General features: G+C 42.5%; 1 protein-coding gene across 1 annotated transcript in view; it reads right to left on the minus strand.

The window, feature by feature from the left end:
* The window catches only part of ntng1a (netrin g1a), a 100,649-nt gene that overhangs the window by 67,795 nt on the left and 15,256 nt on the right, over positions 1–17,598 (minus strand).

The raw sequence follows: 17,598 nt of genomic DNA on the forward strand, positions 1-17,598 counted from the left end.
TGTTTGACTTCAGCCTTTATCTCTCATTTCAACTACACCGGCAAACTGCTCTGTGCCTACCCTGTTCAGCTGGCCTAGTTTTGATGCTGGCGAGGGAGAACGTGCTGGAGGAAAAGGGAGAGGTAAGGCAAGCTCTGGGTGATGAAGGGAAAAATTTATGGTTCAAATGATGCATAGAAAAGTAAATAGAGCTCAGTGTTTGGTTAAACAGACCTATTGTATGTTTCAGTAAAACACTAAAACACCATCTACAAACAGGACACATTATCAGAAACTCTGTGCAGCACAAAGCAAATAACAGCAGCTTTTTATGATGCAACAGGGATCGACTATGTCAATACCACTCAAACTGGCGTTTCATTTCAACGTAAATAAGGTGTCACTGAAGCGGTGGTGGAAAAAATAAAGTTAATGCATACCACTGCGGAGTATCAAACTTCCACCTTTCCTCTGACTCAACAGTATTGGGGGGCTGGGGCTGAGGGTTGGCTGTAATTCAGCCCTCCTTATAGATCTAATCTCTGTGGCATTAGCAGCCCACTGCCTGCATTTGAAAAATATCTGTGTGTGTGGGTGTGTGCGTGTGGAAAGTTGCTCTAGTGTGTGTGTGTAAGCAGATCAATTGTGATTCAGATTTTGGTGGTGACGATGTTTTGGCCTCAGTTGAAGGATTAGATGATGTACAGGCAAAGAGAGTGTGTGGGGACAGGGCTGTATAGAGACTCTCTCACACACAGACATGTTCATGTGGTCACTATCACTCATTTCAGCTGTTGCTAATTAAGAATCCTGTGAGCAAGATGAGAGGCCAACATTAAACTTGTCTGTTGTGCGGTTGAAGTGCTCTCTGCAGCCGGTGTCTGTTCTCAGCCAAAGGGCTTTTGTGAGGATGCTCCACTCTCTAACACCACTGCACAACTACAAGTGGATTGAGTATCACATCCTCCCAGTTAAACTGTTATCCATATCATCATCAATTATTTATGCTTAAAAACACTCCAGTTTTGAGTCAGGACCTCCAGTGTACCAGTTTATTCTTTACCACTTTACCAGGACATCCCTAACAATAATATTTTAGGCAATAGTTTGTTTCCAATCTTCAGTTTAACATGACAGTTGTCTTGTGCACAATGCCAGGTCCCTAAAGAATTAACTTCCTAGTTCTGGTTTGGTTTGGAGGAATTTAACTGACTTGAACAAAGCCAGGTCTCAGAGCCCAGCCTTACTAATACTCTTGTGGCTGATTGGTAGAAAATGCCTGCAGCCAGGTTCTTAAATCTGGTGGAAAGCCTTTCCAGAGGAGAGGAGGTTTGTGTAACACCATGTATGAACAATCACATATGGCTGTAATAGCCAAATACTCGTTAAACTAGTTTTAACTGTGGATAGAATGGCATCTAGGAAACATGAGGCTGTCAACAACAAGAAAGCCCAGACACTGACTTCCTGTGTATGTCAACACACAACTTCATTTTTCTTATTTTTTCTCTCCTTGTGCATCAACAAATGTTTCCCTGGTTCCCCGGTGTTGAAACCAGCAAATGTGGTTCACGGAATCATTCTTGTTTTTTTACCAATTAGTGAGACAAACCAGGGAAATGGAAATGGTCATAAACTATTCACTGGACATTTTTGGGTTATAATATTACTCTAATCCACAAAATCATGCCCGAGCACGAGGCAGCTCACACAGACACACACAGTGAAGCCGTCTCGTTTCACTGGCTCTACGCTGTGAGTGTGAGTGTGTGTGTCTGCCTGCAGTTCCAGACTGAAACCCTCAGAGAGAGTCTGTTGGCAGTGAGACAGAACAGCCTTGCCAAACCTCCTTCCAGTTTTAACTTCTTAATGGGAATATGGCATCCAACCCACCTGAATTAATAAACCTCCTAAATATCAATAAACCCCAGAAAGCAAACCATGCTGCTGTGTCAAAATTTAACATAATTGCAAAGCGTAGGTATCAGTTTAATGTGCAGACAGTGGGTGTTAGTGCCAGTGACTTCCGCTGGTCCTGTTCGCGTTAACAACACTGTCTTTTTATAAACTCTGATTGTGTGTTTGGTGATGCTCCTCTCTCAAACCAAGTGCTGCCAAACAAGATTTTCAAGTTGGGTAAATAGTATTTCATTTATCCTCTATTTTCTCTATCAATAAAAGCCTTAAGGCAGAGTCAACAAATAGTAAACAAACAAATCATTATGTAAGCTGAAGCTTTGCAAACTGAACAACTATTGAGCTGATTTTTTGTCTCGGATAGGTTTCTATTGTAAGTCTATGAACTGCTCTTCAGAGGTTTTTTTCAATGTTTCTGCTAAAGCTCTCTTGATTATATGGAAATCTTTGAGTTGATGTTTGTTGCCCACTGGCCTTGTGTCTGAGCTTTGTAGAAGAATATAATGTCACATACTATACTTTCATGTGGGAGGAATAAAGTCTGCTGTATACAGGTGGTGTATTTCCAGTTGGTGTAAAGGCCTTGAAGTCGATCGTAAACAGTAATGTTCCTCACTCTGTATGTGACACATGAACACACTCACCCCAAGCACAGTAAGTATGTTATGAAAGGGTGAGAAAAGTTAACCCTGAATATATACAGTCTAATTAAATCAAAATACATAGCTTGTGTAATTTCCCACCACAAACACACAACACTATAGAATTTCTTCCAAATTGCAAAAGATCATTAGTATATTGTAAATGAAATGATTTCTCTCTGTCTTCCCTCTCTCAGTCTGTGCCTTGTGATGTTGAAAGAGGTTGGAGAAGTGACCTGATTGGATTCTGAAGGCTTAGCTCTCTGGCGAGGGAAGGTGTGTTGTTCTCTGCTGCGTAACAAAAGGTTGCGTGCTTGTGCTCAGGAGCAATTCAGATGTGGAGGAAAGAAAACAGATAAAAGATGGGAAAGAGCAAAGAGGAGACTGAGAGGGGAGCTGCAGAGTGTGTGATGTTGTGCATGGTGTATACATGGCAGCTTTTATTGAAATATGCATGTGTGAGCCTGGATATACAAGAACAGCAGAAGCAAAAATTCTGCTAAAAATAGAAGTTTGTGTATTTGAGAAAAGTATAAATATCTCTTATAATATATGAGTTTAATATCTTTTTACTGAAACCTTGAACAACAAAATAGAGAGGCAGAGAAACAGAGAGATGGTCAGGAGTGTTACTGAGAAATCCTGTGTTTACCTCAACCTGAATCTCCTCACAGCAGGATCTCTCCACCAGGGGAGGAGGAAGGGTGTGATCAGCAGCCAGGCTGGATCTCAATAATTCAGCTTGGTCTGCTCCTCACCACAGCCTGCTTCACACCCTGCTCACTTCCAAATGCTCAGCTTTGGCTGGTGTACTGTCCCATCACCGGCCAAGGTGACATACTGTACATCCATTTAGCCTTTACTCTGTATATCACAGCAACCACAAGTCACAGGTCACGGCTGCTGTTACAACAAACAGTGCAGACCTGGTTGGGGGTAATCGCAGAGGTGAGTGATTACAGGTTGGCGCGCCTCAGCCCTGCAGCTCTGTCAGCCGATTAAATATTATTGTTTGTTGCTTTCAGAACATTAGCTGATTACTCCACAGGCTCCACTTACGCTGTGTTTTATGGCCCACAATAAGCCTAAATCATTGCCATAATGCTGGTGTAATTCAACATAATGACTGTTCTGCTATTTTACATGCAGCTGAGGTATGATACTTCCCTGCACATATTTTTATGTTGATATGACGACCTGTACCTCGGCTGACATCTGATGTTAGTTCAGAATATTTGAATGCAGACACACACCTGTCTCACTGGCCTGTATCGAGGCATCAAATCAGACGTTGTAAAATTCACCCTGTTTGCCAAAAATTGAATTCTGGCTTCAGATGTGGACAAAGCAACTATCCTGAAATAAAACTCTGCCTCTAAAAAAACACATTCTTGTTGACACCTCACAGGATGAGATTGAAATCTTTTAAGTTTCAACAATGAACTGGATAAATTCAGATTCAGTAACAGACAGTTTGTGTCATGTACAGTGCAGCATCTATGAGCATCTACCAGACAAATCCAAACTGAAACACTCAGAACTTCAATAATTGCAGCAGCAAACTGCAGCAAATGTCAAATCAAACTGCCTGTCAATTCTCAGCAATGTGAACAAAACTCGTTGTATGCCTGGTTGCATTCCCTGAGGGTGTATTCTGCCTTTTTCAGAAGAGGAAAAACAAAGACCACTGTGAGAATATCCACTTGCTAATTTGAAAAGCAAACTAAACAGTGAACACGGCTGACTTGATGACAGCTGTCAGTGTGACAAGAGGTATTATCAGGTGGGATTTAAATTGTTATGCTGGAGGCAGCCAGGCGGTGTCCAGAAGGGATTTGAAAAGACATGGTTTGGGAGGAGAGGAGGTGTTTAGTGGCTGTCACTCAAACATATATCGTATTTCTACCAGGCCTTTATGTAGAAGTTTCTGAGCTGAATATTCATAAGGTAGAACTTATAACTGCCCTGAAAACACGTAAAATCTAGAACTACGCCACAAGCAATTATATAACAAAGGTAAACACTGGTTCAGTGTACAGTAGCTGAAAACACAGCAAGTTTTAATTTTCATATCTGCTGTAATTGCCTCAGGGAGCAGGAGGAACAGCCAGGTTCGTTATGATTAGATAGATGCTCTGAGCTTAACACATTAAAGTATAACAACAACAATGGGAATCCTCAACCTACAGCAATGTTATTTTTGGCTGGTTTAGAAGGTACAGCAGCTGCCTGACACACAGTTAACAGAAACATGTATTTAGTTAGTCAGTGAACACAATCTGCCCCAACAGCAGAACTGGACATGTCATCTACTGTAGCAGGGTTCCATAAAGTCAAAGGCTGGCAGGATGGAGTCTGTGGAAAACACTACAAAACTGACTTTATTACATTTTAAATGGCAATGTATGGTCCCTATATTCTTAAACAGGATATAGCCTCTCCTAATAATTTGAACATGATCTGATTTTAACATGTGGTTAGAAATCATTTAAAACAGCTTTGGGGAGTTGTGGTAAAACAGAAAAAAACAAAAAGAAAAGCTAGATGTAAACATCTGTCTGTCTAACAGTCATCAGAAAAACAAACACAGAACATGAACTAACATGAGCATAATAATAATGTGAATCACTCTCAACGTTCAGACGCCTGAGCTTCCACAAACACACCACGACAGAACACTTGTTGTAAACTGTGAAGAAGAAGTGATGAATTTGACAATGTGATGCCTAGGCAAGTATTTAACAGGACTGTGAGTTCAAATAATCACATAATGAGCTGCATCAATGAACCAAAGTGTGAGCATCATATTTGTTGGTGGTCAACCTGATCCACAGAGGACAGACAGCACATAGGCCCAAAACAGATATTTATATCACTTTAATTGGATGAAAGCCTGCAAAGAGCACAGTGGGTTTTACTGTACTGTTGTTGACTGACCTTCATTTTCAGAGTTTTTTTTAGGAGAATGTCAACTGTACTAAAATATTTACCAGAGAGCAAAGTTGGTAGTACCTTTTCTTCAGCCCTGAGTAGTGTCTGCAGGTATTCACGTAACCCCAACCTTTACCAGTGTGGTAGTTCAGCTTGTCCAGCCCTCAAAAGAAGTCTGCAGTGGTCATTGCTCTGACTCAACATTTCCATCACCTTAGATCTTCTCTCATTGGGACACCAGCAGCAGATCAGTAAGAGGACAATGTCCAGTGAGACTTTAGTAAGAAATCAACCTGAAACAGGGAGCAGGATTAGGATTTTGTAAAGTGAATAAAACAAGTCTCCACCCAACCCAATGGCAAGTATGCCCTTTAACACACAAGAGGAAGTAAGTGAGTAAGAAGGACAAGGTTACAATTTGTGAAAAACAAGTCCAATCTATTTCTGATAGAAAATCAGAGACACTAGGAATCGGAAGTTGGTAACAACTTACATAAATGCCACGTTTCTTGTATCCAACCAGCCTCTCTCTGCAATTAGACTGCCACTGCTCCTCTTCACCTATTTACCAGATACATCCATTCCTACTGCTGCTGACCTTTAACAAGGAGGAAACCACCAGAGTCACTTATTACATCAAATCTGTGTCACTGTATTGATACAAGGGTGGTGTAGTGGTTAGCACTGTCGCCTCACAGCAGGTTTGAGCCTGGGGCCTTTCTGTGTGGAGTTTGCATGTTCTCCCTGTGCATTCTCTCCAGGCACTCTGGCTTCCTCCCACTGTCCAAAGACGTGTGTTTAGGTTAGTTGGTGACTCTAAATTGGCCGTAGGTGTGAATGTGAGTGTGAGTGGTCATTTGTCTGTATATGGTGGTCCTGCAATGAACTGGCGATCTGTTCCACAACACAAGACTCTACATCACCATTACAGGATTGAATTCTCTCGGCTCTGCACACTCGAAACAAGAAAAAAAAAAACAAGCCTAACAAGGGTAAGCACTGGTGAGGCAGAAGCCTGTGAGCACCGTCAGCCATATGCCAGCCACCGCCTACACTTCCCAGCAGGCACTGCCCTCTTGTTGCAGACCTGTTTGCTGACTGCTGCCAACATTTCACTGGCAGAAATCTTCTGCAAGGCATACATCCAGTCAGCACAACAGTCTAACACCTTTACTTCAGGAGCCAGTCGCCTTTTATTTCACTGTGCACTGATCTGCAATAACACACCACATTAAACAGCATCTCTCACATAATCTTTGTGGTGTTATAATAATATAAAGTGCTTAAGATTAAAGCACTTACATAATCAAAACAATTAGCCCAGCCTATTCCATGCTAATATTCCTAATCGCTATGTGAAACTGTCCTCCATGAACAATGCTTTAACAACCTCACAGTCTCCAGCCGTTGCAGGATTTAACTGCTTTTTCGTCTCTCTCAAGTGCTTTGTCGTTAATAATCTATTTCAGATTTCAGTTCTCACACTGAGCATGTACAGCATATTAAGTCAATATGGCGTTCTGCAAGAACTGTCACATTAAAAAATAGAGCAACTTCCAACAAAGACGATTCAGAGGTGAAATCCAGTAGGCTGGCACAGCGAGTGGTTTACCCTGTGTTCTTATCTCTTGGCAGAGCAAAGCTGAGTCGCTCAGTGCCACATGGCACCCGGATACACAGTGAGACACAGTCACACACACACACCCCAACACACATATAGATACACACTGGCTTTTATGATCTGTTCCCCAAAAGCACTTCCGCAGGTTCAAAAGAGCCAGCAGCAATGAATCAGGTTTTCTCCATTATATCATTAACAGCAGGGTAAGAGCTGGAAATATGGTCGCTTCCTCTTGGTTCTGTCATCTGATCTAAGTATGGGTGTTTTCCTCTTTGTAAATCACTTCAATTTTATTGATGGAGGAATAGAATTAAGACTGGTTTTAGCTCCAAGAACAGCTGGCGGAATGAGGGTGGGTTTAAAGTGAATGGGTAAAACTCAACAGCTAAAAACATACTAAATCAACTGTTCAGTCTAATAATAACAGTTAAAAATAATCTCAGGTATGAAAACTAAAGCTGAGAGACATGGTGGTTAAATTACGTCTAGTGTTTAGTGGGGTGCTCTGGTGATCCTCCATGAATTAAAAAAAAGGTTATTGTATTAGCTAAAGCCTCCTACAGTAACAGTGGTTACTCTGTTTAGCCCCCTCTGTGTGGCTAAAAGTCTCCTCATCAGTCAGACAGGCAGCAGGGAGGTGGTGGCAGGGCTGAACAGGCTCCAACCTCAATTGCACATGAGAGGGAGAATTTTGGGGGTGGGGGGCATACATTAGGGGAGCTAATTAGGATTATTAGCAGGACGTATTTTATTCAGTTGGGACTAAAACAAATTGCTCAGTAGTTGCAGAGTAAAACTGAAAATGAGTGGCAGAATTACTGACAGCCAGAGTGCACTCGCCCTGCTCTGTATCTGTGTGGCTACACACCCGACCTCAGACGGATTCAGTGACACCAGCCATTTCACATGTGATTCAAAGTGAGTGGTGTTTGAGCTGCAACTGGCTACACTTCACAGCACAATGATTGTGACACAGCTACAACTTCCCATCATCACTGCAGCAGTAAATCAGAGGTGTTAATGGCTTCAAGCTCCATCCTAACTGTCTCTCTCACTGTTCACTGACAAGATGATTCTCTGCCATGTTGTCTCATGACAGAGAGCATCACTACAACATGGCTACAGTGTGCGAGGATCCTGCTCAACAGAGGAATAGTTTTGGAAATACACAAATTCTATTTATACTAGCTTTGTTTCCAGTCTTCATGCTAGGCTAAGCTAAGCTAACCAGCTGCTGGCTTCATATCTAGCAGACAGATGTGAGTGTGGTACTGATACAGTTGTATAGGCACATCTCTCTAAATGTTGAGTTTTAATCAAAGAATAAATAAATCACAATGTCCCTGACTCACAATGTCAGGAGCCCCGAGTGAGAGAACAGAAATACACAGAATCTTTGGTGATGAAAGCACAGGGATCAAATCTGATACCAGGTGGGCCTGACTACCTGTTGTCACACTGCTGTTTGATTGGCAGCAATTTTCAGGAGTGAGTTTTTCTTTTAAAGAAGAGAGCAACTATGGCTCCATGAACAAAGTGGATTATCATCTACAGCACAAATATGAAACTCCTCCTTTTGAAGTAAAACTGGAGATTAAACTCTGAAGTGTCACCAGCTGCAGGATATTGTTATAAACCAAACCTCTGTAAAAAAAAAAAAATCTAATGTGCATGGAGTATTTCTCCAGGAAAACTTGTCTGACTGCTAGCTTGTCAAAGAAGGAGCATTCTGCTTCCTGTGTGTTATTGGGTGGGGATGGTACCTGGGCAGGAACAGACTCTCTGGATCTCAGGCATCTGTCTGAGAGGATTACCAAACAGCAGCAAGATTCTCCAGACAACACAGGAAAATTGGACTCTGGTGTGGAAAATGTGAATAGCACAGTCTGTCAAATTGTAACTCCTGAAATTTTCTGGTTTTGTATCTGTCCAAAGTAGTTTTTGTTGCCTCTCCATTTTTTTTTTAACCTGAAACGCCACTACAACACCCTGAGGTAGAGCTGGCATACATGCAAGCAACAAGACACTATTTCAGTACCACACCAGAAACATCAGGTATTCGTGTAATTGACAACTGATCTGTAATGGTCTGCCTCTCAGTATTTCTCTGGTATTCTCTAAAGCAGTAAGGGTGATGGCAAGACAGCAAGCCAGCTAATAATACGAGTAGAAGAAAGCCCTTGATGAGATCCAAGGGAATTCAGGCGAGGAGGGGGAAGCAGACTCATATCAAACGCCAACGCTCTCTGCCACAGAGTCTGCAGTTTGGCGCATCGCCCTCGTGTTTACGGTGGGGGAATAGTCTGAAGCCATGCTGAGTGTCGTTGAAAGAGAGCCTTCAACATGACAACAATGTGTGTCCCAGAGTAACAGCTAATGCCTGGCACCTCTAACTAAATCATTTCATTTAGAGCCTCTGATGCGCAGACAGAGGGGATGTAAAATGCATTTCCACGCCAAGCCTCTCAATCGCTCGCTGTCCTTGCGAACATAATGAACAGATTACCGTTTGCACCCTTGTCACATCGTGCTTCTCTGACAAGTGCCTGGCACCTTGTGGGAGATGTTTTCAGAGCCTGTCCTCCCATCCCATACAGTCAAGCCTGAACAAAATGACTGAAACTAGTTTAGCAGCCACAGGAAATAAAACAACTTGCTAATTAGGCGAGCAATGGACCGAGGCAGACAGTATTGCCTGAGTGGATGGCTTGGGAGATGGAGAGGTTGAAATGCCAAGTGTCTATATCTGAGCACCCTTAGGCCAAACTCCTGCAGACACTGCAAGTCTACCCCCAATTTACCAATTCCTCTCTCTCTCTCTCTCTCTCTGTCCTGACTCGGGTTAATAAAATGCTAACCATCTCAATATCCGTGATGGCACTTTGCTAACCACCTCCCCTCTAGTTACAGTCAGCTTCTCTCGTCCTTTTCTCTCCCACAGAAAGAGACTGTAACTCTTGCCTCTGCTTAATCAGGAGGATTGCTTATTAAGGAAAAGCTCTCGGGTGCCTCCTAAATTGGGGAGAGGACAGTCTCTCTAGTGCGATAACTGCAGATTTATGTCAGAATTAGGTGTAAATAGCTGCACTGGTTATTCCCCTTCTTTAATTAAGCAAGCACATTTTCCAGGCCTTCGTCGTGTACGCTGACCACTCTAGTTCCCTCTGTGGGGCAGATGTTAGCTTACAAAGCAACTCTGTCATGTGTAGGACAGTGCACAGAGGAGCCATTTTGGAGCTCTAAAAATCTCAGTGACAGTTCTTACAGTTGTGCAATTTTTTGAGTGTGTAGCCCTGTATGAGTTGATAGTGTTCCTAGCAGAACTTTCACTTGATTTGACTCGGTTTGTTGTCTGTCGTCTTTTTGAACTGGTAATCCAGCCTGTTTGCTATCAATGAGTCATCCAAAATGATACATGGCAGCAAATGTCAAATTACTTCTCAGTGTGAGGATCAAGCTGAGCGTGCAGGATAGTGTAATATCACTTTAAAAGACTGCCGACTCTGTACTTTAAAGACAATTCCATCTGTGGCCTCTCATCTCCCTGAGTTCTATTTTTGATGCTCCAAAAAGGTGCACGTCCCGACAAACTTTACACTCTCTTCACTGTGACTGTGCTCATATCTGGCAGTGAGAAAAATACCTGAGATGAGCAGCGGAAAAATGCTCTCATGCAGTTCATGAGGGGGTACTCAGTGTTCAGATTCAGCATTCAATTTCCATCACTGATAGCGTTGCTATTGATTCAGAGTTTGCCCTATGCTCAGTGAGGGCCAGACACAACAGATCTCAGGGTTTGGGAGCTGTCAGTCAAGGTAATCCAGGAGTCTTTTTCGAAGGCTGTCAGGGTGACAGCCTCACATTTCCTTCAAACAAGAGGATGACAGAATGGGCCTAAAAGCTGTCTGAGAGAGAGAACACTCCACAGGGGGAAGCCAGCGAGACCAAACAGGCAAGAAAAACATTCAACTTCTGTGAAAGTGGCTTCCACTTGTAATGTTTCCCTTTATTCCTCTGAGTTAAATAAGCACTCATTAATGCTTTGAGTCAACAACAAGAAGTACAGTGTTTGGCATCAGGTCAAATCCCATTTTGCCTTTAAAAGCATTAATTATTTGATGTGTCCTCAGCAGGTTTTCACTTCCTCTGTTTGTAATTTTTTGATGTCAAAACAAGATCATTTATAAACACATGAACTCTCTAAGGCTGTAGCTGAAGGTTCCACATGTCTCAGGTCTGAGTCCTGCTTTCTGATGGTATCTAATACGTCTGAAATGCCAAAAAAGCTGCGACTGCATTCACTCACTTCCAGTCAGGATGACTTGAATATGTCACATAAAACTGATCCCCAGGTATGTGGCCTACATGTGACGTGTGTTTGAATGCTGCAGTCTGGATTCATCAGCGTTGCCATGACAGTGAGTAAATGTTTCTCACCTGAGACAACCACCACAGCAGCAGTGTAGCTGTAGTTTGGCTGAGAGACTCTGTGGTGTTAAGGAACTGTTATTTTGCATTTCCTTGTTTTTTACACCATCATATTAGTCTGACATGTACAGTACCTTACATCCTAAAATAGAAGTGAACAGTCATCTAAAACAGTGAGACATGAGCTGCAGTTCTGAATCCATGAAAGCCTGTGGTGTGGAAGTAGACAAACACACACACACACACACCACACACACCTATTTATTGCGCTGATAAGGGACGGAAGGTCCTGCTGCTTTGAAATGCTCAGTAGAGGAGGGAGAGTGTCTGCCACGGCTGTGGGAGCATCTGAGCCCCCCACCATGGATAAAAATGAGGGAAGGGATTACTGGGATTGCTCCATTCACAACACTCCCACTTATCTGCTGCAATTAACATTAAACCCCCCCAACACAAATAAATGAAATCATGAGTGCCTCTAAATATGAATGCCACCGTATGCCAGGCTCTGGGCTCTGTAAGCTTGTCTGTGTCAGCCTGTGTGTGTGTGTGTGTGTGTGGTGCACTTTCCATTTGTTAGCCATGTCCCAAAGAGGGAGGGGGATATTGTGAAGATCAGTGTTGAGGCAAGTGAGCTCTGGGAAATCTGCCCCAGAGGTTCAAAGAGCAATTAAAAGTCAACACATCTCTGCAGCAGCCCACCACTGTACCTCCATCTATTCTCCGAGCCTTATGCACAGAGGTGGAAGGACTACAGGAGGATGATTGGGGGGGGCTTCCAGACCATAATTTTCCATGAGTGATGAACTGTGAAATGCAACAAAAGCCCCTATTACTGCACGAGGGATTTAGAGCCTGAAGAGCAGTAGAAGAGGAAAGGGGGTAAAAATGCCTCCATCAAATAAAAGCCTGTATGTGAGAGAGAGAGAAAAAAATCCCTGTGTCATAGAAATCAGACTGTGCAGGCCCATATGGCTGGTTCATATTATACACAGGTCCTCATATCCAGTGAGTGCGGTGAGCATTTAACCATGAGACAATGTGATATTTCTGGGTGACTTGTAGTCAATAGCGAGAGCCTTTAAGATATTCAGAGGCTAAATCTGAGCTATGAGAGATCATTCCTTCCTTGACTTATATTCAATACTAATTTTCTGGGAATTCATCATCTCAGTATCTGGAAACCAAAGCTGAATGAGAGTGAAATATAATGTTTTTGTTTCCCAAAATGAAACATTAGCCCTTCTCCTATTGACTCCATTCTCATATGTGCAAGAGAATATTTTCCAAGCGCCTCCTTCACAGTCTAACATATAGTTTCACATCTAAACATGTACAAAAAAAGATGCTGAGATTTTCCATTCTGCAGCCTCTCCAAGCTTTCCTCCCCATACTTTATGGCAAAGGAGGAAATGTTTTGCTCCAAACTCCTTTTTTTTTTTCAAGAGTCAACAGAAAACCCTGTGGGAGGCTGGAGTCAAGGAGGCCCCCTGTTATCTTGTTATGGCAGTGTAAACGGTGAGGCAACACTGAACGCCTTGATGGAGCCCAGATAGACGAGTGACACACTCACAGCACAACATCACAGAGCAGCACCTGATATTGTCTGCATACCAACTTTTCACTAACTTCACTTTTACTCAAACTTTTCTCCCTGGAAGTAAACACATCCTCCTGTTTTCTTTTTTAAACACAACTCTCATTTCCATTCAAATCTTAAAAATAGGAAAATAAAATCACATCATAATGGTGTGGAGGCAGGAAGGGTGAAAATGATGGTGATTGTGTTGAAGGTGATAATGCGGCTGCTCTTGTATTACAGTGAGGAGCTAGTTAGTCCTGGCATGTGCCACTTTCACTTTATATCCTTTTAACTGTAATTACAGGCAGCTGAACAGGAAAAACTCTTCACGTCAGCCTCCAACTTGTAATTGTGGGTTAGAGATACTGTGAGTTTCTGACAGCCACAATACTGTATCTCCCACTGGGTGAAAAGATATATATATACTATAGACACATCAACAGACTGTTGGCAGAACAGCTCCTAATGCACCAAAGTAAAACCCAATATTAACACTAATACAATCCATTCAGCTCATTTTATAGGAGCTGTGCACGGTTTATTTGACTCTGGTTTCACTTGGTAACAAACTGCTGCAAATAGGTAACACAACAAAAGAATCTAATGTATTCTGTCTATCTGCTGTGACTACAACACAGCTAATTACCCGCCCTGGAATAAATGTGTCAACACTTCTAGAATAACAGGTGTTTTTCCTTGTCATTCCCATTCATTGTGTGAATGCAGTAGTATTGCTGCACTTTGAATTTCCTTGTTGCTGACAAATAAACAAGCCATGTCAAGTATGATCAGTGTCTATCTTAAGGTTTAACCCTGATTAGCTGGTTCGCTAACATACTATGACAAAGACGACAGAGGAGAGAGAGAAACATGTGACTTTCTCTTCTAACATTACCGTGTCTCAGATGACAACTCAGCTGCTAATATGTGCATCATTAACAGGACTTTTGTTTTAACAAAACTGCAGTCAGACAGGTCCAGATTCAGTTCAGTTCAAACCAGTAAGGTCTGGTTTTCCTGCTGCAGGTCTCTGGTCTGTGTGTCCAGTACCTGAGTGGATCTGGATGGACCTGAGTGTTCACTGCATCAGCTCTGATCACATGGTTCATCGCCATCACTGTGGGAGAAAACAATGAGTTTGGAGGCGAGAGGCAGAAAGAGAACTGTGAAGTTCACAGCTCAGAGCTCTGCTCTGACGAGGGAACTGAAGCTTATTTTAGGAAAATCAGTCTCCACACAGATTTCTGCTGTTAAATGACACATTCGTTCTGATTTGATTGATAGATATTAAACAGCTGAGAACATCATCCCTTATTGATCCATCGTCCAGTTTTATTGTTGGAGGATTGTTTATTGTTCTACTGTGCAGCTGCTTGTTGATTGGTTGAATTAACTGATCGACCATCATGCTGCTGCAGGTGTTTTTGTTCTCTCTGTTCAGGTCGACAGTATTTTGGATCAGGTCTAATTATCCTCCAGTCTATTTGGGTCAGGTCTGACTGTGCTCGGCTCCGAATCAGATCAGGTCTCTGTTTTTTGATTAATTTATATAGGTTGGGTTCAGGCAGGTCTTCCACAGGTCCATTTTGAATTTTGTACTACAATTTTGGACCTGTGAAGACCTCCACCTTGCATACCACTCAAACATGAAGACATCCAAAAATAAAGTCACTTTGTACCTAATGATCCCTGAGCCATGACTAACCATTCGCCTGAGGCCTGTACTACAAAGCGAGGTTACTGTCTTATCAGGGTAACTTCAGGAATAACTTAGTGATGTCAGGTGTACCTTCCCAATTAACCTGTACTACGAAAGGTGGATAGGTTTTACCCGGGGTCTGTTGCCATGGTAATTTACGCTGCATCTCTAAACTGCTCCAAGCAATTTATGTTCGTGGTTAACTCAGTGTTACCAGTGTTACTTTTACCTAAGCTCCGCCCCACAGGGGGAAGAACCAATCGATATTGGCACAACGGCTGAGAGAGGCTGACTCTGCAGGACGGGGGTTGTCTAATGACTGCTCCACCCCCATTTAAAATCCTTTAAACAAGTGGGGGGGGGACAATATCATGCGACAGGCTGTTGTAATCGTAGACTACAGACCAAAACATGCAGTATTAATGATGGGAAATATGAATGTGTAGCACTTTATAGAATGTTTCTATTTGATCCAGGTTCAGTTTCCACTGAGGCTGAAATACTGTTAACATGAAGTTCATACTGAACACAACAGCATTACATTCATACATATACAGCCTGAGTGTTCCAGGCAGAACATCATTAACAGGAACAGCTCATTCTCAGACATGTGACCCACGTGTTGTCTGTAATCCAAGTATCTGAAAATTCATCACATATTTTCCATGTCCTTACATCTCATGTTACAGATAAAGAATCCAGAGAGTCTCCCTGTCTTTGTTGGTTTTACATTGTGTTGTTAGAGTCTCTTTACATTCTTCGTAATTAATGTGCGCTCTTCATCTGAGAGATACGGCGCACGCCAGTTTTATGAACACGCACTAAAGGGAGGTTAAACCCCCTTTGTCCCTTCAGATCACACTAATCTAATTTTTAAGGTTTTCAAAAGACCCTCGTTGACTAGGTAAATGTGGCACAGACATACACCCACCCACCCACACACACACACACACACATACACACACACACATACACAGACAAAATGAATATGTGCGAGGATATGTGAGGCTGGATGTTTCCTGACTCAGTCTAACGCAGACTGTGGACTACGCTGAGCCACAACATGCCCATAACAGGAAGGGTGGGATTTTCTGCCAACACCTGTTTAATGGACTTCTCCTGAGCCTGGTCTCGGCCGGCTGACAAGTCTGTGTTTGTGTTGGCGCTTGAAGGCCTGGAAGAACGAGTGGTTGGAGGAAATAAGAAAATGATAAAAATTCAGACAGTGCCCGACGCTCATGCAAAGTTTATGACACAGGATGGGTCGGAGAGAATATGATGAGATCCTCCTGTGACCGCAGTGAGTATAACCTTCACATTGGCCAGATAGATACAGTCTAACAGTCTGACAGCTCAGTGCTGTGTTAGACAATACTCGACCTATTCTCACTGCACTGGTAGTGTTTCAGCTGAATGTATCAGGATACAAAATGAAAGCTTGTTATTCTGCTGGGTTCAGACTAGGGGAACATTGGAAAAAGGTGAGCAGGCTGCAGGTTTCAAGGAGTCACATTTGGAGGTTACAACTGCAGGAGAATCTGACCAGTGTTAGAACTAGTCTTAGTCTTAGAACTAAGAATCTTTTATTTGATTGAAGGCCTTGTTCAGCATCTCTGCTTGGATTTAAAAATATTTATTATGTCTTAATAATGACAGTGTAGGTTTCTTGGTTTCAGGAGCAGCATGGCCTTTCACCCAGCAGTACTTCTAAACTCGTATGGGGTGGTCACAGTGAAGCATTTCATCTATTCAGCCTCAGTACAGAGATACTGTGGCTCTGGGCTGTGCAGCAATTTTCAAGTGTGGCCACAGTTGGAACTGCAGGTCACATGACTCAAGAAATGGCAGTAAAACATGAATATATTGTCTTCACAACCAACCCTTTGCCAGGTCAAACCAGCCAAATGCAGACTGGTCAAACTTAGTTTAGCCAAATTTGACTGGGGTCCGACATTGCAACCATTACAGGTTTTTGTCATTTTCAGGCTGGTTTTGTGGATTTGGAGCTGGTTGTGTGTAACAGTGAAACTCATTACCTGGAGAGATGGGAAGGAGATTTACATTTCTTGCCCTTTTCAAAACCAAAATCAAATCAAGTTACATTCCTTGTTAGCTACGCCACAAATCTACAAGTCTGTCTTCAGTCACCATAGTTCTGTAAAATCAATCTAAACCACTACCTCCTCCTAGTTTTTACTCCATTATGTTTCCAGATGCTGTGTTTGTGTGCATGTTGTGAAAAAGTGAACGCACTCAGTTCTACCATTTTCCTTTTCCTCTGGGGCGCGGAACTTCTAAAGTAGCAGTGAAGGGAGGGGTGCGTTTGTTTTACTAATGATAATTAACAGACTTTCTCCAGGATGCCTTACTCTGCGTTTCATTTCACAGTCTTCAGTCTGACATTGTGATCTGTGATTCAGCTTCTATCTTTATCTTTTTACCGTCTGTTTGAAGTCCTGGATAAGTCCCTCAAACACAGACTGAGGACCATTCTGCCTGCCCCTGTCTTTCAATTTTCCAAAAAATGGATAATATTTTCAGGAAGTGCAGTTACAATGCCATGCTAGCTCCAAAAACTTAACGGACTAGCTGTGCTAACAACAGAGAGGTCTGTATGTGTGCTCAGTGTGTAGGAGAGGCTGTAATCAGTGTAGGCTACATTGCACCATGATGTTGATGATGAAAAAATAGTTCGGTGATTGACCTCTTTTTATTGATGAAGTACGGCCTAATGTTGGACTATCAGCACCTTGTGTTTTTAGGGTAATTTGGGAGCTTCTGTTGCTACAGCAGCTCAGGC

Source organism: Lates calcarifer, linkage group LG24, assembly GCF_001640805.2.
Source record: "Lates calcarifer isolate ASB-BC8 linkage group LG24, TLL_Latcal_v3, whole genome shotgun sequence".
Lineage (NCBI taxonomy): Eukaryota > Metazoa > Chordata > Actinopteri > Centropomidae > Lates > Lates calcarifer.